The sequence below is a fragment of the Callorhinus ursinus genome, unplaced genomic scaffold, assembly GCF_003265705.2.
Source record: "Callorhinus ursinus isolate GAN/ISIS: 27379988/994484 unplaced genomic scaffold, GSC_fseal_2.0 scaffold80, whole genome shotgun sequence".
NCBI classification, from domain to species: Eukaryota; Metazoa; Chordata; class Mammalia; order Carnivora; family Otariidae; genus Callorhinus; species Callorhinus ursinus.
In genome coordinates this window covers 757,390-782,899 of record NW_027397142.1, presented here as the reverse complement: position 1 = coordinate 782,899, position 25,510 = coordinate 757,390, and the positions used below count along the sequence as shown (strand labels likewise).

General features: G+C 44.6%; 1 protein-coding gene across 10 annotated transcripts in view; it reads left to right on the top strand.

The window, feature by feature from the left end:
- The window catches only part of PRKAG2 (protein kinase AMP-activated non-catalytic subunit gamma 2), a 255,248-nt gene that overhangs the window by 173,462 nt on the left and 56,276 nt on the right, over window positions 1-25,510 (top strand). The window contains exon 1 of one of the 10 annotated variants that reach the window (XM_025862121.2): window positions 25,159-25,176. The exons of 8 other annotated variants lie outside the window; for them this stretch is intronic. The gene's annotated coding sequence lies outside the window, so the exon portion shown is untranslated. Of the gene's footprint in view, window positions 1-25,158; window positions 25,177-25,510 lie in introns of those variants that run through there. One more of the 10 variants, XM_073887560.1, reaches the window with a different exon arrangement.

The following is a 25,510-nucleotide window of genomic DNA, read 5'->3' as shown; positions in this document are numbered from 1 at the left end:
TAACATACCCGAAGCCCTTGGGGCACCTGGGGGGCTCAGTCGGTTAAGCGTCTGCCTTCAGCTCAGGTCACCATCCCAGGGTCCTGGGATAGAGCCCTGCGTGGGCTCTCTGCTCAGCGGGGAGCCTGCTTCTCCCTCTCCCTCTGCTGCTCCCCCTGCTTGTGCTCTCTCTCTCTCTCTTTCTCTCTCTGTCAAATAAGTAAATAAAATAATATCTTAAAAAAGAAAGTTACAAAAAAAAAAAAACACACACACACAAACAAACATACCCAAAGCCGTCAGAGATCGTGGTGATATTTGGATAAAAGATAGTACAATCTCATGAGACTTATTCACTAGCAGTCAGATTCTTTAAAAAAAAAAAACCACCGAGTATACAACACTAGAGTCCCGGGAGGCCGCACGGGTTCCAGAGCTGTTTGCCTGCCGGTCGGGGACTCAGCTGCCGCTTTGAGGAGTCAGGTGAGCAGGTGAATGAAAGGAACACGTTTTCCCGTTCCTAAGATCTGTCCTTATTCGTGGACTTGATTCTGGCCTTTCACTTTTATCATGTCTGGCAATTGAGGATTGGTTTGGGGGGAGGATCCCCAAATACAAATTTACGTACTCACTACCCGTATTTGAAGATGCTACAATTGGGATGTAAAATCAGTATAGTTTATTCTTTTCCAGAATGTAAGAATGATTGCAGAAATAATTTTCTACTAGTGGAAAAAATATAGTTATTCATTCAGGATTTTTCCTAGTGTGCCCCCCCCAAGAGGCTGTATATATCGCTGCATGCTGAAATAACGAAAGAATTTCTCTTCAAAATAGAGACCTGGTGTTAGTGGTTCAAGAAAGAGTCTGAGCCACTCTCCCACTCCCCCTGCTTGTGTTCCCTCTCTCGCTGTGTCTGTCTCTGTCAAATAAATAAAATCTTTAAAAAAAAAAGAGAAAGAAAGAAAGAAAGAAAGAAAGAAAGAAAGAAAGGAAAGAAAAAGGAAGGAAGGAAAGGAAAGAAGGAAGGAAGGAAGGAAGGAAAGAAAGAAAGAAAGAAAAAAGAAAGGAGTCTGCGATCCTTCCTACTCTTGGGACACGTGTCCATAGATGGGGCTGTGTTACCGCTCTGCCTGCCCGCTTACTCAATCTGACAAATGGGCAATTAAAGAAAATGTCTATTTCCCACTGGGCATAAACTGTAGACTGCATTTGACTTATGCATTAGGTTCGCATGCGTCTGCGGTGACTGGGCAAGGGCCCTTCATGTTAAGGTATCTGTGTGATATGACAGGAAAAGCCATAAAGTCAACATAAAAACTCATCCATTACCTGTTTATAAGATGGTAAAAGCAAGTATAAAGGGCCTGTAGCTTGGAGGACTTAGAGTGTCTCCAGCATTTAGTTCGTTGGCCTGACTTACATGGAGAGAGGTGTACCTACTCCCCTCAACAAAGCAAAGTCATTTTTTAATTTTTCTGAGAACTAGGAGGCAGAAACTGAAGTAGAACACGGAATACATTGCCTAGATAAAACAAACACAAGTAATAAAAGGTCTATTCAAAACAAAAATATAAAGAGACTGTTTTTTAAATAAACCACCAAGACCAAATGTGAGAAGATCGAGTTGTATTTACAAATATATTTCATTGAGGGCGCCTGGCTGGCTCAGATGGTTAAGCGTCTGCCTTCAGCTCAGGTCGTGATCCCGGGGTCCTGGGATCGAGTCCCGCATCGGGCTCCCTGCTCTGCGGGAGCCTGCTTCTCCCTCTGCCTCTCTCTCTCTCTCTCATGAATAAATAAATAAAATCTTAAAAAGAAAAACAAATATATTTCATTGAATAGTTAAGTGCATAGAATAAGGTCAAATTTTATTTCTGTTCCAGCAGCACTGCAACAGGTTAGTTTGGGTTGTGGTTGATTGCTGCGTCACCAGATTTCCCCCAGCGCTTAGAGAATCAAGCAGGATCTTCATGCACCTCAGTATGGCACCAGAAATTCTGTAACCATCAGTAATACCTCATTCTTTTCTCCAGTTTGAATTACATTCTGAATTGACTCAGAAGACCATCAGATCCTGTGCCTTATTTCCAGTTTGGTCCTTAACACAAATGCACAGCATTTGAAATAATATAAACCAGTTCCTTAGTCATCTACACCAGAAATAACCTTGATGGAGTGATTATAACACACTGTTCTAGATGCTTCGTGATACTCGTTGTAGGTTAGTTAAAATCATCTTATAACATGTTCCTCATTTGTGTGTTTGGGATAATCCTGTTTCATAGTGTTTCTGCATGTGTTCTGAGCCCATTATTCAATTAGATAAGGCACATTTGGTGGCAAATAATTTATGAAAGTGTCGTTTTCAGGGACACCTGGGTAGCTCAGTCGGTTAAGCATCTGCCTTCAGCTCAGGTCATGATCCCAGGGTCCTGGGATCGAGCCCCGCGTCAGGCTCCCTGCTCTGTGGGGAGCCTGCTTCTCCCTCTCCCTCTGCTGCTCCCCCTGCTTGTGCTCTCTCTCTCTCTCTCTCTCTCTCTCTCTCTTTCTTTCTCTGTCTCTGACAAATAAATAAATAAAATCTTTTTTTTTAAGTGTCACTTTTCAGTCTTAAAATGATCTTCAGTGGATTTAGAGAACGCGTAGGATGACAATAGGTGCTCTGGGATCTGTGGAACAAATTTATCCACTGTTGTTTGAATATAATATCATTTATTATTCCTTTAAAATAATAAGCATTCAGTGCATTGATTTCTTACAGCCAGTGCAGGTTCTTTGATTTCCCATCCTCACAACACAATACAGTCACTCTTTCCGGCCTGGTTTGCAGATTATGAAATTAGGGATGCAGGCAAAACTCACTTGTTGATGCCCGTCAGGAGCCAGGCATACGCTATCCCGGCCAGATATCTGCTAGCTCTGCAAAGGAGGCATTATCATCTCTATTGTGCGGGTTAAGAATCAAGATGTAGAAAAATTGGGCACCTGGGTGGCTCAGTTGGTTAAGCGACTGCCTTCGGCTCAGGTCATGATCCAGGAGTCCCTGGATCGAGTCCCGCATCAGGCTCCCTGCTCGGCGGAGAGTCTGCTTCTCCCTCTGACCCTCCCCCCTCTCATGTGCTCTCTCTCTCTCTCATTCTCTCTGTCTCAAATAAATAAATAAATAAATAAAAATCTTTAAAAAAAAAGATGTAGAAAAATTAAGTCATCTGCTTGAGACTTTGCGACTCATAACTAGTAGAGACACGGTGCACATGGAGACCTACCTTTGAGACCCAGTACCAAACAGCAGTCCCGACCTTAAGAGCAGCTATCATTCATTGGCAACCAGCCAGAGGGGAGAACCCCACATTGGCACGAGCCTCAGAGAGGGATGTGCTGGACCCCCAGCTAGCATGTGGCAGAGCCGGGCCTTGCAACCGGGACCGCCACAGGCCTTGAGAAGGGCATGAGTTTCGAGGTCAAATACACCTTATTCCCATCCACACAACTTGCTTTCTTCATTTTTTTTTCTATGCTTTGGGTACCTGTTTTGACTTTGACATCCGTCTTAGAAATCTTACCTGAAAGAAGTAACACCTGATGAATAATACCCTTTTGAGATTTTTGCCCATACTTGTCTTCTGAATTCTGTGATGTTACTTGCTTCTTCGATCAAAACACTCGCCCGATGCAACCAGGTCACCTCCTCTTCCTTTTTTATCTTTGTTTTCTTTTTTTTAAGTAGGCTCCACACCCAACATGGGGCTTGAACTCATGACCTTGAGATCAAGAGTCGCCTGCTGTACCCACTGAGCCAGCCAGGTGCCCCAAGTCACCTCCCCTTCCTAAGGCAGGAAACTATAATGAAAGAGAAGGCTGATGCTGGCTTGATTCACACGTGCTCTCCAAGACATGGCGTCCCCTTCCTCAGATCCTTAATCATGGATCCCAGCTTTCAAAGATTTGTGCTTGGCCGAGTATATTGGCTGGACTAAGATCCTTGCCTGTGAACTAAGCTGTGGTTTTTTTTGCACGGTCGGGAGGCGTATCTGGTATTATCATCTGTTTTAAACTTTTGGTTATTTCCAGTTTCTCTTGACTCATCAGACAACGCGTGTATTTCTCCGTGTCCATGGTACATAAGGATGTGCTTAACATTTTTTTTAGCTTATCCTCAAAAGTGAAGCACAATATGGTGCTACTCGGGCTTTTGGATGAGACTGAGTCTTCAGTCATCAGAGTTTATTCACTGATAAAATCCCAGGATTTAAAAAGCATATCACCCTTGGCCATATTGTTGTTAATCATATTTATAAAACTGGGTTTGTCTGTCACCATAATCACAGAGAACTAGCTGGCTGGATTTTCGCCAAATTTGGACGGTATGTTCAAGATGGTGTGACTTGAAGTCGAGGCTATGTGGGCGTGTGATGATAATGTCTTGAGCTCTGGCTAAATGCTGGTGTAAGGGCTTTATGTTTGTTAACTCGCATATCCCTCACGGCCCCACGAGGTACGTCCTGTGGGACCCCTGTCGTACAGATGGGGACACCGAGGCACAGTCAGCTCCATGGGCATGTGGCCTATGCAGTCGCCCTGTGCTTACAAGGGCCCCTTCCTGCTTTAAAGCTCTATCTATTGTCATCTTGAAATTCTTCATTTTTGAGCAAGGGGCCCGTGTTTCCATTTTGCTCTGGGTCTGGCAAGTGGGGCAGCCGGTGCTAGGGATCCATACCACGTTTGAGTGAGAGAGCCAGGATTAGTCCCAGGTGGTCTGCTCCAGAGCCTGCACTCCTTGCCCGTGCTGACCCGCCTCTCAGAGAGTAAGTTCCAGTCCAAGAGGGGCCGCCTTGCTATGATGCCTGTGGATTTCTCCTCCAGAGAGCTACTTTGCACACACTCTGTTCAAGGTGATGCATGTTTGGGTGCAGCTGTGGGGAGAGGTCACTGACAACGGCTCATGACTCCAAGGAGGCATCAGCTAGGCTCTAAGGTGTCCTTTTAAAGAAGAACCCGGGGAGAGCGATGCCAGGTGGCGTGCTTTTGGGCCTGGTGCCTCCCAAACAGTGGCACAAAGCTGCCCAGAGACCGGCACTCTAATTTCTCTTACTTTGGCCCCTTTGCAAGGATAAGACTGTTGCTGTTCTTATGAATGCCCATGGAAACTACACAGAAGGAGAAAAATAAAAATATAATTACCGGTTCACCTATTTTCTGAGGAATACTGATAATTCGAGTGACTCTCCTCAGGTGAAATTTGGGAATAATTTCATTTTCACGAGTGAATTCACAATAGCAGGACCAGACCTGGAGCTTCTGGATGCTTCTCCTCTTCCTCCCCTGCTTGTCTGCATCTCCTGCCTCAGGCACGCTCGCAGACGTCAGACCAAGGACAAAGTTTGGGAGAAAAATGGCAAGTCTCAGCAACCTGCCTCTTCACACTCCAGATACCTCAAGTGGATCGCTCTTCCTTCTACTCTGGATAATTGTCCTGCTTTGGAAATCTAAACTGCCGCACGCCTCCCGAGCCTCCTTGCCACCCTGTTCTCCTGGCCGCTCCCGAGCCTGTGTCGCCTCATTTGCAAAGAGCCCTCACTACCAACCCAACAGCAGACACCCAGACACTGTGACCGGTTGCTGGTGTCAGTTCCAGGAGGGAGAGGAGAGAGAACGTCCCGAGTTGCTAAGGATCATGAAGCTTTTTTTTTTTTTTTTAAGATTTATTTATTTCCTCGGGCGGGAGTGGGGTGGGGGAGGGACAGAGGCAAGAGAATCTTTCCAGCAGACTCCCTGCTGAGCAAGGAGCCAGACACGGGGCTCGATCCCATAACCTGTGAGATCATGACCTGAGCCAAAACCAAGAGTCAGACGCCCAACCAACTGAGCCACCCAGGAGCCCCGATCATGAAGCTTTTTTAAAATAAATCTTGTTTGGTGGGAATGCAAGCTGGTGCAGCCACTCTGGAAAACAGTATGGAGGTTCCTCAAACAGTTGAAAATAGAGCTACCCTACGATCCAGCAACTGCACTACTGGGTATTTACCCCAAAGGTACAAATGTAGGCATCCGAAGGGGTACGTGCACCCCAATGTTTATAGCAGCAATGTCCACAATAGCCAAACTGTGGAAAGAGCCAAGATGTCCATCGACAGATGAATGGATAAAGAAGATGTAGTATTATATACACGATGGAATATTATGCGACCATCAAAAGGAATGAGATCTTGCCATTTGCAACGACGTGGATGGAACTGGAGGGTGTTATGCTGAGTGAAATAAGTCAATCAGAGAAAGACGTGTATCCTATGACCTCACTGATATGAGGAATTCTTAATCTCAGGAAACAAACTGAGGGTTGCTGGAGTGGTGGGGGGTGGGAGGGATGGGGTGGCTGGGTGATAGACATTGGGGAGGGTATGTGCTATGGTGAGCGCTGTGAATTGTGCAAGACTGTTGAATCACAGATCTGTACCTCTGAAACAAATAATGCAATATATGTTAAGAAAAAAAAAGAAGAAGAAGATAGCAGGAGGGGAAGAATGAAGGGGAGAAAGTCGGAGGGGGAGACGAACCATGAGAGACGATGGACTCTGAGAAACAACCTGAGGGTTCTAGAGGGGAGGGGGGTGGGGGGATGGGTTAGCCTGGTGATGGGTATTAAAGAGGGCACGTTCTGCGTGGAGCACTGGGTGTTATGCACAAACAATGAATCATGGAACACTACATCCAAAACTAATGATGTAATGTATGGTGATTAACATAACAATAAAAAAATAAAAAAAATAAATTGATCTCAAAAAAATAAAAAAATAAAAGGCAATTATAATAGAAAAAAATAAAATAAATAAAATAAATCTTGTAATTGATTATTTAAAAAACAAACAAACCCTTAACACTATTTAGGGCCACCCCAGGAAAACAATGCGAATTTTCAAGTTGCGTTCTTTTCAGGAGAGTCTAAAACTGCAGGGAATACTGAGACTAAGCCGCAGGTTGTAAAAGCCAAGCAATAAAAAGGTGCTGGCTAAGGCCTTCGATGAACAAGCAGGTAACCTCAAGAAGCTTTGGAGTGATATTTATAGCCACACTGTGTGGCTTTTGTGATCCTGTCAACATTCCTTTATTGGCTTTCTTTTGCTTCCATAAAGACTTCATGGCTATATTTAAAGGCTTCTTTTGATGAATGCCTCTATTTTTAATTATCGCGCTTCTTGAAAAACTCACTTTCAAATGAAATGGGAGCGTGGGGACTCTGGCTCGAAGGCACCGGTTACCTCTGAAGATGAGGCTGCCAGTTTGTCTGAAAGTTAATATACAGAAATCCCAGGTACTTGCCCTCGCAAGAAGAGTACTTGCTCATGGAAGATGGGTTCCAAAAAGAGAGATTAAGTAAAAGCCTCTAGGTGGACTAATGAGCCCTCCTGCACCCCTGCTTGGCTTCCAGAATGTTGGCAGCAGGGTTTTTCTCATGTGCACCCAGCCACGCAGAGAAGGAGGATTTCTCCTTAGAGAAAAGATCTGCAGACCCTGAAACTTTCAGCTTGCCACTTCCATTTCACTATGGAGAAGCCCACCCGTCTCCGACTCCCATCCGCACGTACAGACCTCCGGACCTAGCTTCTTAGGGTCTTCCTGTTAAATATGCAGCCAAAGAAAACCAGGCATTTGAGGAAACTATTATGAAAGATAGAGAAAATGCAAACAGAAAAAAAGAAAGTCTGAGAAAGCAAAAAAGGGAGCAAAGGATACTGCAACCATGAAGTAAGAGCAGGAGGCTCTAAAGATTGAAAAGGGGTATTCCAAGACCAAGAGTTCTGGGAAAGTAAAACTGTGCAACCACATACACATATATATCCATACACACATGCACTGGAAGATAAAATTGAGGGACACCTGGGTGACTCAGTCAGTTAAGCGTCTGCCTTCAGCTCAGGTCATGATCCCAGGGTCCTGGGATCGAGCCCCACATCGGGCTCCCTGCTCCGTGGGGAGTCTGCCTCTCCCTCTGCCCCTCCCCCTACTTGTGCACTTTTTCTCTCTCCGTCAAATAAATACGTAAAATTTTTTAAAAAATAAAAAGAAGACAAAACTGAGCATATCTCCTGGAAAGTAAACCCAAAAGGCAAAGACAGAAATTGATTTAAAGAAGGAAGAAAGGAAGAAGGAAGGAGGAAGGGAGGAAGCTAAGTAGGAAGGAAGGAGGGAGGGAGGAAGGAAGGAGGGAGGGTGTGTGGGCGTCAGTCCAGGAGATTCAGTCTCTTGATCCTACGGGCCCAGAGAGGAAGGGCAAGGAAGACAGGAGAAGAATCCGGAGAGCAAGTGAAGGGCATGAGTTCACAGGCTGATGCCCAGCACAAAACAAAAAGAAAGGGGCGGGGGGGAACAGGAAAAAAGAAGTACCTATACCAAGACACAGCATCATGAAACTTCAAACCAGCAGGGATAAAGAAATGAGTTAAAGCTTCCAGAGAGGAGGCGGAAAGAGAGTTTACTTAAAAGGAGGGAGAGACTGGGAATCGGAATGGAGTCAGACTTCAGAACAGCAGAAGCTAAAAGGCCACGAACAGGGCAGGGCTTTCAAAATGGAGGGCAGATGATTTCAAAGTTGGGACTTTGGCAGGATGTGAAATTGAGAGCCATTCTCAGACATGCAAGGTCTCAAATAGATCACCCCCCATGTACCTTTCCTGGGGAAGTTCCTGGAGCATCTGGTCCCTCACGATACGGGCAGAAATTAAGACCCGGGCATCAGGAAAGATGCCCAGACTGATGGGGGAGGGAGAGGCCACCACGTGGCGGGTCTGGATAGCCTCTCAGGCCTAGAGAGCCTGGGACAATGTCTCCAAGCAAAGAACAAAACCTGCAGATCACCTTATGTCTCTGATCACATTGAGAGAAGAGTTCTGGCTTTGGCCGAGTTTGGGGATGATTTCATGATAGACACATTGAAAATTTAACTCCCAGAAAGCATTAAATCGCACAGAAAGGAAGGTGGATCGTACGTAGCACGGGATGCAGCCTGACTGCGGTGCACAAGATTCACAGAGTCATGCCAATGTTAAGTCTTGAATGTTGACACAACACGAAAGGCAGGTGACTGTGTGTGGACAGTGGGGGTGGGAGTGGTGGGGGTGCAGCTGAGTGGTCACCTTGACCTTCTGCACAGGAAGCAAGGTCAACACCGCAGTAGCTGAAAATGCCTCGCCTTGGAAGACACGTACAATGAAATGCATTTAGGCAAGAAGCTGATGTCTTTTTTTTTTTTTTCAACAAGCAAACTTCATAGGAGTTTGAAAAAAATGATGCGTGCTGTGAATGGGGTAAAATGGACGGGACTCGTTGGTTCATAAAAGGTGCTGTGAATTGGGGTGGTAGCTGTGCTGGGTGCTACCGTGATGACTCAGAGTTTCCCTTTCAATAATCAAAGTGACTCTCAATAAAAATAGAAAGAAATGCCTACCTAACACAATCTAAGGCGTTTAACTCCGGAGAAGAGGATGAAACGGGTATTTCCTTTAATTTTTATGAGTGCAGGAGTTATTTCCGGGTTAGGTTGGGCTGCTGTGCAGTCAGTCTGCTGTTCTCAAATGTATTGGGTGTCAGGACCCTTTTCCATTCGTGATTAGTGAGGACCCAGTGGGCTTTTGTTTGTGTGGGTCTCATCAATTGACATTTACCATATTAAAAATTAAAGCTGAGGGCGCCTGGGTGGCTCAGGTCTGCCTTCGTCTCAGGTCATGATCCCGGGATCCTGGGATCGGGTCCCACATCGGGCTCCCTGCTTGGCGGGGAGCTTGCTTCTCCCTCTTCCTCTGCCTCTCCCCCTGCTTGCACTCTCTCACTCTCTCTGTCTCAATAAAGTCTTTGAAAAAAAATCAAAACTGAGAAATTTGAAAATATTTATTAGTTTATCTAAAAGACCAATAATAAACTCACAACATATTACCACAGACATATTTTTATTCAAAACAGTTGGAAGAGAGGCATTGCTTTGAATGATGGCAAATCTTGTCAAGACCTGGGTGAAAGGACAGTGGGACTCTCCTGTCTGCTTCTGCATTCATTCTGTTGCCATATATATGTTGTTTGGGATGAAGTATGTGAAGTTTCAGCCTCAAACAGATAATATGGTTGGAAAAGAGAGGAGTATTTTATTTTATTTTTTAAATAATTTTTCTTTATTTATTTGAGAGAGAGCATGAGTGGGGTGAGGGGCGGAAGGAGAAGCAGACTCCCCCGTCCCCCCGAGCGGGGAGCCCAGTGCGGGGCTCAATCCCGGGACTCCAGGATCATGACTCGAGGGGAAGGCAGATGCTCAACTGACTGAGCCACCCACGTGCCCCAAGCGAGGAGTATTTTAATAGCCTCTTAGAGAATTGTGGATAGTCTTCTGGACAAGTAGTAGTTTTTTGTAACATTAGTTGCAGTGTGGAATCTGAAGCCATATTAATAAATCTTCACAGCCTACATAACAGAATCTATTCTATTACATTAAAATCTATCCATCTCTCCTGCACTGTGAGTGCATCTTGACCCCATGCATGATTTTCTAATATCATGCATTGGTCATTTGGAAAATACTGGGTCACTGACTAATGCAGATCTTCCAAATGTCGACCCCTTTCATTACACAGTATTCAAAAAGCAAAATCACCTTTATTAATAACACCACCCATCTCCTTCCGAGAAGTCTCTAAGTATTGGGAAGCTGTCAAGCTCATTATGACAGACCCAGCTTTTCCAAAATTCTAACTTCTGCTTGAAAACATTGCATCGTTGGCAACAAATATGGTCAGTTGTTTGCCTTGAAGTGACAGGCTCCCTTTGTTCATTTCAGAAAAAATGTCTGCCAAATACCCAAGTCTGAGAAACTACAGTTTGTCGGTTTTTCAGTGTCTCATTTGAAAGGCAGCTCAACCACACACATGCTTTTCTCCAAGAATACCATCGTATTGCAGCTTGAAACACGAGTATTTTATGTGTACTTCCTGTTTTTTTCACACAGAATATGAAAATGACACGCATTAAAGGGTTGAGATTTAATAAAATGAATAAAAAATTTTTTTAAGAAAGGGAGAGAGGTGGGCTCAGGAGGGGCACACGGAGAGGGAGAGAGAGAATCTGAAGCAGGCTCCACGTCCAGCACGGAGCCTGGCACGGGGCTCGATCTCACCACCCTGAGATCATGACCTGAGCTGAAATCAAGAGTGGGACCCTTAACTGACTGAGCCACCCGGGCGCCCCTGAAATGAATAAATTTTACTGCACCCTCAAAGATGCTCTTAAGTGAAACTGGCTTATTTGCCGCACAGTGGAAGGTTAGTGTCATTTGCCATCAGCTCGGTGTAAGATGAGGTTCTGGAGTTTTCCAGGGCACAGACATCGATGGGGCATGGGCAGTGGTGGGGAGACAGCAGATGTCGCCTTTGTGTTATCATGAGACGTTTTGACCTAGACTCCCTGGAAAGGGTGCAGGGACCCCCAGGAGTCCTCTGACCATGCTTTAAGAACCACCAGTGTAACTCAGAGGTGTTTCCGTGCTCTTGCAAGGTGTTCCTGCGACCCGTACATCTCTCAGAATTCCACTGACAGAGACAGGGACTGATGTGTTGCATAGGATTTAGGACCATATCTTTGTCCCCCGTTTGGACCTAATCTTAACACGCAAGCCACTCCCTGGAGGGAAAGGGTTCTTAACCACCCACGTTTCAGCAGGAAAATCATAAGCCTTTACCATTTTCCTTTAAAATTTTTCATGTTTGATAAAAGGAGAAATGCTAAGTCGCCTTTATTCTTTGCCACTCCCATATTTGTGTGTGTGTGTGCATGCACGTGCGCGTGTGCACAGGTTTTCTCCCAGATATGTAGACTATATACCTGAATATACCTTTAAAAAGTGCCAGCTGACATGTCCGAAGAGTTTGGTCCAGATTCATTTTTCACTCTATTGTGCCTTTAAAAATGAATGAGTTGAAATCATTTTTCTCTCAGGCCGAACTTAGTCCTTATAGACACCCACTACTCTGTGTTGAAGGGAAACTTGATCATGTTTAGTGACAAACAACACTTCCTGTGACTCATGTCTCACACGTATGACTAAATCTTCCAACCCAGGGTTCTTCAGGAGTTATACCCATCTTCCTTTATTATCCACTTTATGACTAAAAACTACAGTAAGAAAAAATCTTGACCCACGACTCACACACATGTACATTTAACTAAGACAGCTTTATTGAAACAATGATCCCCCTCAATGCAAATTGATATGTCTATGATATTTCATTTTTTTAAGGATTTTATTTACTTATTTGTTAAAGAGAGAGAGCACAAGCACAAGCAGGCAGAGTGACGGGCAGAGGGAGAAGCAGACTCCCCGCGGAGCAGGGAGCCCGATGCGGGACTCGATCCTAGGACCCTGGGATCGTGACCTGAGCCGGAGGCAGACGCTTATCCAACTAAGCCACCCAGGCGTCCCAGTGATATTTCATTTTAAACCACGCCACTCCTGACCCATTAAACTACTTTCATTACCCATGAGTGGGTCACACTCTGCAGCTTTTGAACCACTGGTTTAGACTTGGTTTCTTACCAGCTGGTTTCTCGTATTCTACTTGTAGTAGGTGTGCTCGTGTGAGTGACAAGGAGCTGCTTCTTGTCAAATGTGTCTCTTCTCTTTCTGTCTCTTGGCTTCTCTTGCTTCCTTGAGAGGACCCTGTCTCCTCATTGAAAGTCCCCCCCCCCCTTTGCCTGTGTGGATGCCAACCCTGGAGTTCTGGCTCTTGGTGCTGACTTCTCTCATTCTCCTAGAGCAGTTTTCCCAAAGTGTAGGATGAATACCCCTAGGGTATGCAAGATGATTTTAGGTGATATAAGGAAGAACATTTTAATCGCTACATATTTGTGTATCCGGAAAAAAAATGTATCTAGAACACCCATACCCACAATTTCCTGGAATTGTTGCCTAAAGACTAATTTTTTTAAAGTCAATTTTGAATAATTGTACAGGTTGCGTGGAAATATGATGAAATGGCACCGGACTGGAGTTTCGGAAGCAGAACTGATGAATCCAGGCCCTGTCATTCTCACTCAACATGGCACACACCGCCCACTCCGCTCACATGATCATCGCGACCCTAGTTACCTACCAAGGGTACTTCTTAGACGGCCAGTCAACATCGGGAGTTTTGCTGGTTTACCCCAGCATTTCTCCTTTCTTCTTCCCTCAAATAGGCTCATCCTGTCAATTTCCCCGATATCCTAGTGTCTTTTATTTATTTCCTGATCCACTGAAATATCAAGTCCAAACTCTTTTTTTTTTTTTTTAATCTCTGCAAGACTTCTCAGAGTAGCTTGCTTGCTTTTTACATTCGTTGTAAAAACATCGTAAACATTCTTGCTGGTTCCAGGCTCTCCCGTATTCATCCCTTTCCACTCGACTCCGGCATTAAGATCTTCTGATATTGTCCAAACAGTCTGAGAAATTACATTCGCCCCTCGAGTCCTACCACATGAACTCTAATTCTATCCCCTTGGATCCCAGGGGTCCTCACTGATCTGTCCTTAATTTCTCTACAAGAACACTCCGCTCTCGGATAAAGGCCATTCACTTGCTGTGTCTTCACCTTTAGAGCTTTTCCTCTGCTGTGGCCACCACCTGAAGTGCTCCCCCACCCCTCACTTCCTTCCAATCTGCCTCAATACATCTCCTAAAGGAAGCCTTACCTCTCAAAGTGTTCCTTAGCACTTGCATACGCTATGCTGTTGCTAGAGTTGGTTGGTTGTGTGTGTGTGTGTGTGTGTGTTTTCTTTTTACTTAAACTGCTTTGTAATTTTTTTTAAGATTTATGCAGAGAGAGAGAGTGCGTGCACAAGATGGGGGGAGTGGCAGAGAGAGAGAGAGAGAGAGAACGGGAGTAGGGGGTAGACGGGGGCAGAGGCAGAGGGAGAGAGAGAATCTCAAGCAGACTCCCCGCTGAGCACAGAGCCCAATGAGAGGCTCAGTCTCACAACCCTGAGATCATGACCTGAGCAGAAATCAAGAGTCGGACACTTAATGGACTGAGCCACCCAGGCGCCCCTGCTTTGTAATTTTTGACAGAAATACAGTTTTCACAATTAAGCTAAAACCTCCACCCAATTAGCATATCACTTCCTGAGGGCAGGGCCTAGATCTAATGTAATTCCCAAATATCACGTAGGATGTTTTGGCTGTAAAGTAACAGAAATGGTATAGGTACAGAAGTAGGAGAGGCCCCAGGCAGGGTGAGATACAGGTCTGCTCGGTGACGTCACCAAGGACCCAAGCTCTTTCTCGGCACTGGCTTCAGCTGAAGGCTGGTCCTCAGTAGCAGTCAGGGCCCTGTGCTCTCCGTGGCAAGCTGCGGTGGGGCGAGGTCGTGCGTGCCTGCCTGCGGGCGCCAGCTCTCTTCAGCCATAAGCCCTGCCTTTTACTCCGGGACAGTAAGAAATATTGTCACCATCGTGACTCGTGTAAGGGAAGGGTATATACTGTGACAAAATTCGGGGCTTATTCCAGGAAAGAAGGTGGTAGAAGAATGGATGCTATGTAGACGATCAGTAGTATCCAGCACAACATAGTACAATGTGCCGCACTCTGAGGGGTACACAGTGCTAATACAGGGTATGCAGCTGAGTCTAAAGTGGGGGCTACATGTGCGTATATATACATGCCCATATACACACATGTATTCTTACTTTTGTAATCTATAATTACATAACATTCATACATAATTCATAATTACATATATAACATCCTGTAGAGTATGAGAAATACTATCTCTTCTGAATCAAGGAATAAATAAAATGACACATTGAGCTAAGAATCAGAGTGTACATATGTAACACACTAAACACATAAGAATGGGTAGAATGATACCATGTTACGGAACTACAATGTAAAGAACTAAAGGTAAGAGGCACTAGGTGACATGACTACTTGCGTGGAAAGTCCTAAATCACCAGCAAAACAGCCGCTAGAACTCACAAGTAAATTTATCAAGGTCACAGGGTACAAAGCTAATATACAAAAATCAGTGGTATCTTTATGTGCTAGCAGCAAACAATTGGGAAATGAAATCTGAAAAACAATTTCGTTTCCAAAAGCGTCAAAAAAAAAAAAACCCTAAGATACTAAGGAATAAATTTAGTAAAAGATATGTAGGACCTCTACGCTGAAACCCACAAAAGATGACTGAGAGAGATCAAAGACACAGAGGAACAGAAGGACCCACCATGGTCCTGAATTGGAAGGCCTGACACCGTTAAGAGGTAAATTCTTGCCAAATTGACCGACAGAGCAAACGCAATCCCAACCAAAATTTCAGTAGGCTTCTTGTTATTCTGAAATGTATGTGGAAATACAGAGGACTTAGAAGAGCCAAAGCGATTTTTTAAATGAAGAACGAAGTTAGCAAATGCTCATTACCTGATTTCAAGACTTACCACAGGGCTACAATAATCAACAAAGGGCGGTCCTGACAAAAGTGTAGATACAGATCATTGAACAGAATGGAGAGGCCAGACTTAGATGCCCGATGTATGGTAGGTTGATTTTAGATAAACGCTGAAGTTATCTTTTATTTTCATTGGAGAACATAAAGTCTTCTTAATAAACAATGTGGAACAACTAGATATCAGCATGGGAGGAAAAATGAACCTGAACTCTTACCACACATCATAATAAAAAAATTAAACCAAAATAGATCAGAGGCCTAAATATAAAAGTCAAAATTTAAGAATTCTAGAAGGAAATATTGAAGAACATCTTCACAGTCTTGGGGGGGGGGTGGGCAAAAATTTCTTAGGACACAAAATGCATGAATCATAAAAGGATAAATTGGATCTTATCAAAATTTTAAAAATTTTGCTCTCTGAAAGACATGGTTGGGAATGTGAAAAAGCGTAGCACAGAATGGGATAAAATTTTCACAATACGTGTATCCGACAAAGGGTCAGACCTGAAGGCTCCACTGGGGAAGGATCCATTTCCAAGCTCATGTGGTTGATGGCAAGATTCAGTTCCTTGCAGACTGTTGGACAGAAGACCCCGGTTACTTGCCACATGGGCCTTTCCAACATGGTAGTTTGCTTCATCAAAGCCAGCGAGGGACAGAGTCTGAGAGTAAGACAGAAATCACAGTTTCATGTAGCCTAAACATGGAAGCAATATCTCATCACCTTTGCTTGTTCTGTTGGTTAGAAGCAAGTCATTAGATCTAACTTACATTCAGGGAGCAGGAATTATGCAAGAACATGAGTCCCAGGAGGTGGGGATCATCAGGGGCCATCTTAGAGTCTCCTGCCACAGTCATATAACTCAACGTGGACAAAAGAAGTCCGATCAAAAAGTGGGCAAAAGATGTGTACAGTCACTTCACTAAAGAAGATATATGAATGTCCCATAAACACATAAAAAGATATCATCAGGCCTCAAGGAGATGTAAATTAAAACCACAAGGAGAAACCATTATCCACCCACTAGGATAACTAAAGAAAAAGAAAGAAAGAAAAACAAAAGGACCATACCAAGTTTTGATGAGGATATGCAAGAACTGGAGTTCTCATATGGTGAAAGGTAAAATGAGCCAGCCAATATGCAAAACTGGCTGTTTCTCATGTTAAACGTATACCTCCCATATGACCCAGTCGTTCTACCCTTTGCTATTCATCCAAGAGGAGTGAAGTTGTGTCCACACAAAGATTTGACTGTTTGTTTATAGCAGCTTTATTCACCATGGTCAAAAATTGGAAACCTCCCAAACTCCATCAACAGGTGAATGCAAAATATGGCGGATCCATGCAATGGGGACACTACTCAGCAGCAAACCGAGCAAAGGGCTGTTATACTCAACCAGGTGAATGAATCTCAAAATCCTTATGCTAAGTGAAGTAATCCAGTCTTGGGGGGTGTAAACAAGTGTTTACCAAATGCTTCCTTGTATATAAAATTCTGGAAAATATCTATGGCAGCAAAACTGAGACCACCGGTGGCCCTGAAACGGCAGAAGGAAGGAGGGATGAACCACGCAGGGGCACGAGGAGACGTTCAGGGTGATAAAAATATTCTGTATCTTGATTGTAGTGGTGGTTTTATGTTGGCTCAGCAGATTGTGCACTTAAAATGGATCCGGTTTATTGTAGGTAAATTATATCAGTAAGAACGAGACTCTATCTTTCTTAAAAGATTTACAGTTTCCTGTATGCAGATCCTGCATCTGCATTTAGTTGGTCGGCTCTGTGTCCACCCCCCCCCACATCGATCCTCCTGATAGCTACGTAACACCATAAATAACAGTGAATAAAGATCACCGAATTCCCCAGAGCCAAGGGCAGAAGACGCAACAGAAGCATTAACCAGGCCCCTTTGATTTCAGCTTGACTATTGGACTTCCTTCTGAGCACTTTATGTAGAACAGAGCAGAAAAAATGGAAGTAGTCTGTTAATCATTTCTGTAACTTTTTACCAATTTCTGGCCAGAGTTTCTATAAATGAAGGGATCAAAAAGACAAAAACTATTATCAGTGATCTGTTCTGAAAAGGGCTAACAAGTAGGCCAGTTATAAGGGAAAGAGTAGAGAACCGTGAAAAAGCCTTCCTGTGACTTTAGATCATTTTTTTGTGTTGCTTTATTTTTTTTTAAAGATTTTATTTTCTAGTAATCTCCACACCCATGTGGGACTCAAACGCACAACCCCTAGATCAAGAGTCCCATGCTCCACTGACGGAGCCGGCCAGGAGCCCCATTTTGTGTTGCTTTATAATAGAAACCCAGCACCAAGTTTATGACTTGATGCATTCAAAATTGAAAGGTTATTGAACTTATTGAACAATACTTATTTTTTTATTGGCAAAGTATTATGGGATGACAAGAATTATCAAGAGACTAGAATATATTTAGCTCCCAGTAAATCCTGTCAAACACAAACCTAATAATAAAATATTTTGGTTAGCAGAAAATAAAACCAAATTTGGGTCTACTTGTCTAAAAGCAAGAGACCCTGACTCCTGGGTCCACAGAAGCAGAACTTGAAGAGTTACAGACTAACCCTATGTATGTGTAGGGTTCCTCCTTCTTATCTTTGATGTGAATTTCTAATTTCACCGGATATTTTAGTGACCCACCTACCATAGTGCCTGGCATGCAGCAGATATTAAATATTTGCTCAATGTCTGTCTTCAAAATCTTAACATTGTCTACTTTTTGGAAGTTAGAAGATAGTTTAACAGAAAGAATCCAGGCAAAAGGGACTTTTTTTGTTTAGTTCATTTTCTTCATCTCTTATTTAATTGTCTGAAACAGGTTTTCAGCAGACTTTAACTGTAAAATTGGTTACCACTCTGAAAAAAATACTGTGGAATAGATGCTCTCTAAAGGCAGTCATACGTAAATGTTAGGAAGGAACCAAGTTTATTTGGTAGCATCTGAAATTGTTATTTGGAAAACTATCAAAATGAACAAAACCTTTTCTCCAAATACACTGATTGAAATCGATCAGAAGAATTAATAATTATAGTGTCAAATATTTGAAGTTTTTGAGTTTTTATCAAATCTCTACACCACTTTAAAAAAATCAGTTGTTTTCACTTAACAGAAATTAAAGCTATGGGGTGGGGACCAGAGCTGGCTGAGCTCCCCACCGATTTCCAAACCAGGATGTGGAGTGCTGTGGACAAGTCTCATCCTCGGAGGGAGTCTATTAAAATAAAAATGTTTCCTGCAACCCCTTCTTAGCACAGGCACTTTGTTTTTTCTTCTAAATGTCAGTTCCATTGCTCAAGGGAAAGCAGCTATAAGCATTGGTACACAGGAATGAGGTCCAGAAGAAACATGAGTAAATGGAATGAAATCATCTCTGAACCCACTGATGCTCTCAAAGTCAATTGTTTACCTGCCACATTTTCTGATTTGCTAAGAATGAACAATTCACTTCACTCAATTATTTTTGGAATGCCTACTATGTGCCAGGCACAGGAGATAGAAAGATGGTCAGTCTTCAGAGATTACGGGATTTGGGGAAACAGCAAAGTAAATCCCAACCCTGTGTTAAGTCCTCGTGGAAAGAAATAGGTGGGTTAAGAGAAGCAGTTAACCAGGTGAGCTGTAGAAGAGGTCAAGAATCAGGAAATGCTGCCTGGTGAAGGCTGAGCCTTCCTCCTTAAGACTCATTCTTAAAGGAATGCGGAGAACTAGCGAAGTGTCAGAAGTAGGGAGGGAGGCCAGAATGATCAAACCCTTAGTGCTCTGAGCCTAAGCGAAGGGGACGCAGAGAAAATTGGCAAGATAAGATGAAGAAATGAAAGGCTCCGACCCCTGCTCTGCGTTAAGGAGCTCACAAGGCATCCCTAAAGGTCCCTAGAGCCATTGAATAGTTCTAAACGGAGGGGTGGGGGGGGGTGGGGGGGTAACAGGAACAAGACTGTGTGTTTAAAAGGTCAGTCTGGCTCCAGCACGAGATGAGATGAGACGGGGGAAGCCCAGCTGAGCATTGCAGCAGAGATGGAGACCAGGGGGGGCGGCCTCCGAGGACAGGAAGACAGGTGGAGAGGACTCAGAGCTACTTTCGAGGGATGAGTTTGAGTTGTCCGTAGAAAATTCCAGGACACCACCAGGAAGCAGTCCCGAGCTCAGGCTTGCTGGGAGCTTGTGATTGAGGCTTGGAAGTGGTCCGCGCAGAGGAGGGAGCGTCAAAGCTGGTCCCAGAGCCGAGCGAGTCGCAGAACAGGCAGCTCCTGTCCTGGCACTGGTGGGCGCCCCGTCCTACCTCCTCTTCCACACAGAGGACGCCTTTGTTCAAAGAAGACAGCAGGGGTGGGGGTGGGGAGGTGCGGGAACGGCAGAGCTGCAGGTTTCCACACGCTAAATTATTCAGGAGCTACTTATCCAGTATTTAAGGTTGATTTACTTCTTGCAGAAGCTACTTAAGATAAAATAAAAGGTAAAGTGAACTCATATCCGACCTCAGTGCCTCAAGGAAAGCTTTTTTGGCAGTCATTTCATGAATAGGTTTTCCTGTCCGATGGTCGTTCAGAATACACCTAGGCACAGTTATGTAAGACGAACCTTAATAATTTAGCATTTCTCACCAACCAGCAAGTCACACTGGTAATGGCTCCATGGTTTTCAGGCATCCTGTCGATAAAGTTCAACTCCAGCCTCCTGCTCCCTCCCATCACGCTGGAGGTTGGCCGCCCAGACCCGCTGCAGAAGCCTATAGAATACAGGTAGAAATACTGCGATCTGCACGAGGCCCAGCTAGGAAAACCCGGCTCCTCTCGACTATGATCTGCCAGTTTAGCTCTCAAGAGAGATGAGATGGCATCCCACATGCACACCCCTTCTCTGCATGCAGCACGTTGCCCAAACCCTTCTCCTTCCCCGTCTCCCTGAAATACCTCACATGGCGCCTGGCGTATAAGTCAGTTGAGATTTTAAGAAGACATCACATCACCTAAAATATCATCACGACAGGGCAACTGACAGCCCCCAACTTTAAATTAGTTGTGCTGACTAATCCGTCGCGCATTTGACCCTGTCCACATGTATATGCATGCCTGAGACGCTCGGCAGACCCTCAAATTCCTGAAAATGACCTGGCGTATTACAGAGAGCAGTGTGATCCCTGAGGCCTCTCACCTGGTGGAAGCAAGCTCCGGAAAGAAATTCCGCCTCACCAACCTGTAATCCAGGAACGTTTTTATTTCTGTCTTCTCCTGCACACCCATGATCAAGTGGAGTGAAGCCTGAGAAACTCAGAGTCATCTGTTTTAATTTCCATTCTCTCCCAACTTCCACAGCAGTGGGCACAGGACTTTTTAGTCTGAGGACCACGTTTGCACGCTCACTGCCTCCAGACACACATATTCCCGTTTATGGCCCATTTCTGCCTCCCCCCCCCAAAAAAAAGAAACCCAACTCATCCGGATTATAGGTGAAATTGATGGTGCTCCCAATAAACACCAATTAGGGATTTGTTTTTACAATTATACCAGAATCACTACAAGAAATTAAAACATAGATTTTTCAAAAATGAGGCTGATTGGCGCTTCCGCTATGTGCCCCCGTGCTTTTTTTTTTTTTAATTAAGCTTTTTATTTTGAGCTCATTGTAGATTCACATACAGTTAGTTGTAAGAGATGAGTGCCCTCCACCTAGTTTCCCCTAATGGTAACATCTTGCAAAACTAGAGTGCAGGAGAAATTGAAACCCTCACACGTTGCTAGTGAAAATTTAAAAAGGTGCAGCTTCTGTGGAAAACAGTTTGGCAGTTTCTCAAAATGTTAAATATAGAGTTACCATATGACCCAGAAATTCCATTCCTGGGTCTATACCCAAGAGAAATGAAAACATATGTCCGCACAGATCCTTGTACTTGAATGTTTGTAGCAGCAATATTCAGCAATAGTCAAAACGGGAAGAACACCTAAATACCCATCAACTGATGAATGGATAAGCAAAATGTGGTATATGCATACAATGGAATATTATTCAGCAATAAAAAGAAAGGAAGTGTTGATCCATGTTACAACGTGGATGAACCTTGAAAACAGTATGCTGAGTGAAAGGAGCTAGAGATAAAAGACCACATATCATATGATTACATTTCTATGAAATGGCCAGAATAGGCAAATCTATGGAGACAGAAAATAGGTTAGTGGTTGCCTAGGGCTGGGAATAGGGGTTAAGGGAGTGATAGGCAGTGACCACTAGAGGGTACAGGGTTTCTCTCTGGGATGATGAAATGTTGGAAACAGAGATGGTTGCACAACTCTATGAATATACTGGAGACATATTTTATGGTATGTGAATCCTATCTCAATAAAGATTTTTTTTTTAAGATTTATTTATTTGAAAGACAGAGAGAGTGCATGAGCAGGAGGGGCAGAAAGAGAGGGAGAGAGAATCTCAAGCAGACTCCACACTGGACCCTGAGATCAGGACCTGAGCTTAAACAAATTGGATGCTCAACTGACTACACCACTCAGGCGCCCCTCAATAAAGATTTTTTTTAATTAACCCAATTTCGGGGTGCCTAGGTGGCTCAGTCAGTTAAGTGTCTGCCTTTGGCTCAGGTCATGTGGGATTGAGACCTGCATCGGGCTCCCTGCTCAGCAGGAAGTCTGCTTCTCCCTCTCCCTTTGCCCCTCCACCCACTTGTGCTCTCTCCCTCAAGAAAAAAAAAAAAAAATCTTTAAAAAAAAAAAAAAAAAAACCAACTGGTTATCTTCTCCACACAATTAAATCAGCATGGCTTGACTTGTGGGAGGAGGAATATAGTACATCACAAGCAGAATGGTGACGTTGATTCAGTCAAGATGCAGAATGGTACCATCACAAGGATCCCTCATGCTGCCTTTTATAGCCACAGGTCCCTCTGTCCCCAATCCCCACCCCAACCCGTGCACCCACTGATCTGTTCTCCACTTCTATAATCTTGTCATTTCAAGAATGCTATATAAATGGAATAGCACAGTATGTACCTTTTGGGGATTGGCTTTTCATTCAGCCGAATGCCCTGGACATTCATGCAAGTAGTTGTATGTATCAATAGGTCATTCCTTTTTGTTGCTGAGGACTATTCCATGGTTGGGATGTAGCGTAGTTTGTTTAACCATTTGCCCGCTGAACGACATCTGGTATTTCCAGTTTGGGCTGTTGCAAATGAAACATGGCATACAGGTTTTCCCATAAACATAAGTCTTTGTTTCCCTGGAATAAATGCCCAAAATGGCAAATGATGTGTCATATGGCAACTGTACGTGTAGTTTCATAAAAAACTACCAGGTTGTTTTCCAGAGCCGTGGTGCGACTTCCCGTCCCCACAGCGATGCAGAAGGGATCCTGTTTCTCGTCATCTTCACCAGCATTTGGTGTTGCTCACCGTTTTTATTTTGGCCATTCTAATAGGGTGTGTGGTCACAGCTTACTGTGGTTTTAATCTGTATTTCCCTAATGGCTGATGTTGTTGAACATCTTTTCATGTGCTTACTGCCATTCATCTTTTTCAGTAAAGTGTCTCTTCATATCTTTTGCCCATATTCTGAATTCTGACTTTCGTTTTTCTATTATTGAGTTTTGAAAGGTCTTTACGTACACCCGACGCTAGTCATTTGTTGGCTGTGTGGTCTTACAAGTATTTTCTCCCACTGTCTCTTGTCCTTCCATCTTCTTAACAGGGTCTGCCACAGAGCAAACATTTCTAATTTTAATGAGGTCCGATTTGTTCATTTTACCTTTTATGGATCATGCTCTTGATATCAAGTCTTATTACTCTTTGCCTAGGAAATCCCAGAGATTTTTTTCTACAAGTTGTATGGTTTTACATCTTATTTTCAAGTCCACGACTCAATTTGAGCTCATTTTTGTATAAGATGTGAGGCTTATGTGAAGGTTTATTTTTTTGCCTATCATAACCTCTGCTCCAACACCACTGTTTTTGCACCTTCCTCAAACAACAGTTTGATGTACTTCTGTGGGTCTGTTTCTAGATTCCCTATTTGCTTCTTTTGATTACTGTGTCTGTCCCCCTACCAGTACCACAATGTCTTGAGTACTCCCCCTTCATTCTCCATTTTCAAGATTGTTTTAGCTATTCTCCAGCTTATGCCTTCCTGTACAAATTTCAGAATAAGCTCATCTTGTCTACAGAAAATCTTGTTAGGATTTTGGTAGGAATTGCATTAAACGTAGAGATCAATCCGGGGGAGAACTGACATCCTTACTAATTTGGGTCTTCCAAAACATTAACATGGGATGTCTCTCCATTTCTTTAGGTCTTCTTTCATTTCAATCACATATTGTAATTTTCAGCATACAGATCTTGCACATGGTTTCTCAAGTGTGTACCTGCACATTTAATTTTCTTTGCAGTGATTATAAATTATGTATTGTTTTTAATATCACTTTACATATGGTCATTGTTCGTATATAGAAATGCAATTGATTTTTGTGTGTTGATATTGTAGCCTATGACTTTGCTGAACTCACTAGTTCTAGTTGTGGTTGTTTGGTTTTGGTTTGGTTTGGGTATTTTTTTGTTTTTGTTTTGTTTTTCAGTAGATTCCTTGGAGCTTTTTACAAAGCCAACCATGTCATCTGCACATAGGGATGATTTTATTTCTTCCTCTGCAATTTGTATGCCTTTTCTTTCTCTTTATTGCCTTACTGCAGTGGCTGGAACTTCCAGTACTACGTTGAGTAAGAGTAGTCTGAAAAGAGGCATAGTAGCCTTGTTCCTGAACTTAGAGGGCAAGCATTCAGGCTCTTGCTGCTAAGGAAGACATAGCTGTAGGGTTTGCTGGGTTTTTTTTTTTTTTACCACCAAAGGTCTTACAAAATTAGTTTTGTCCTCTCCTTGCCGCCCCCCCCCCCCTTTAAGCAGAGGCTTAAGACTTAGGGATTGGCCCAACTGAGATGACAGAGCAAAAAGGAAATGCAAAGGAGATTTTAGTACTTCCTTTTCCAGGCCAGGCTTGAAAAAGTGATAAAACTAGCTTCCTTTCAAGGGGTGGGTGTGTGAGTGTGGGTGGGGGGTGCTTTACAGCCCTAATCAGCTTATCGCTGTCAGGGCCCCTGCAGTCTGCAGTGAGCAAAGGGCACGCCAAAGATGGGGCAGAAACTGGCTGTTACACAGGAGGGCCTCGGGGAGTCGGGCGCCTGCCTCCTCTCCGGCGGCCCTGCTCTCCCAGGCAGCCCTGGCAGCCTCCCTGCCTGCCAACGTGAGCTGTCGATAGGAGAGTCTCAGATACCCAAGATCCAGGGTGACAGGAGTGGCCAGGGCCAGATTGAGATTTGTGTGAGCTTTTGGCAGTGGTTCACCCAAAGTAGAGAATCAGCTGTGAAGAAGGGAAGCAAATTAAGACTTCCATGGCTGGGTAAAACTGATAGCTACAAAGTGTATCTACAGTACGTGTAACCCACGGAACATTTTTTTTTTCTTTTTTAAATAAGGGACGAGGATGGACAGTTTAATCCAAAATCTAAAAAAAGAAAAGCCATCCCTCCCCCCCCCCCCCGCCCCGGGTGTGCGGTGCCATCTCCCTCCCTGGGGTCCCGCGGCCCCCAGCTCCTCTCGCAGGCGCGTCGCCCCGCCCCCCCGGCGGCTCTCCCCTCTCGCCCCACCCCCGGCCGGGCCGAGACCACACCTGCGCAGGTTAACCCTGCGGGGACGCGCCGGCCGTGGGTGGCGGGGAAGGTGGGCGGACGAGCGCGGTGCGGTGGGAGGGCCGGGCGACGATGGGAAAACGGGCCTCCGCTAATGGCCGCCCGGCGGCCGTGGCGGGAAGGTGGGCCGCGGCCGGAGGGGGGCGCCCCGGCCGCCGTCGCGCGAGCCCGGCGCGGGCTCCTCGGGGTCCTCTTCCCACGCTTCCTCCTCGCCGGTCCGTACCAAAGCCGCCGGGGGGCGGGGGGGGCGGACCGTTCCACTCGGGGAGGGGCGGCAGGTTAGGCCGCGGCCCGCGCCACCTGCGGCCCTCCGGGCGGGGGGCAAGGCCGGGCCTGGGCCGCGCCGCCCTCTCCGTTCCGCTCGG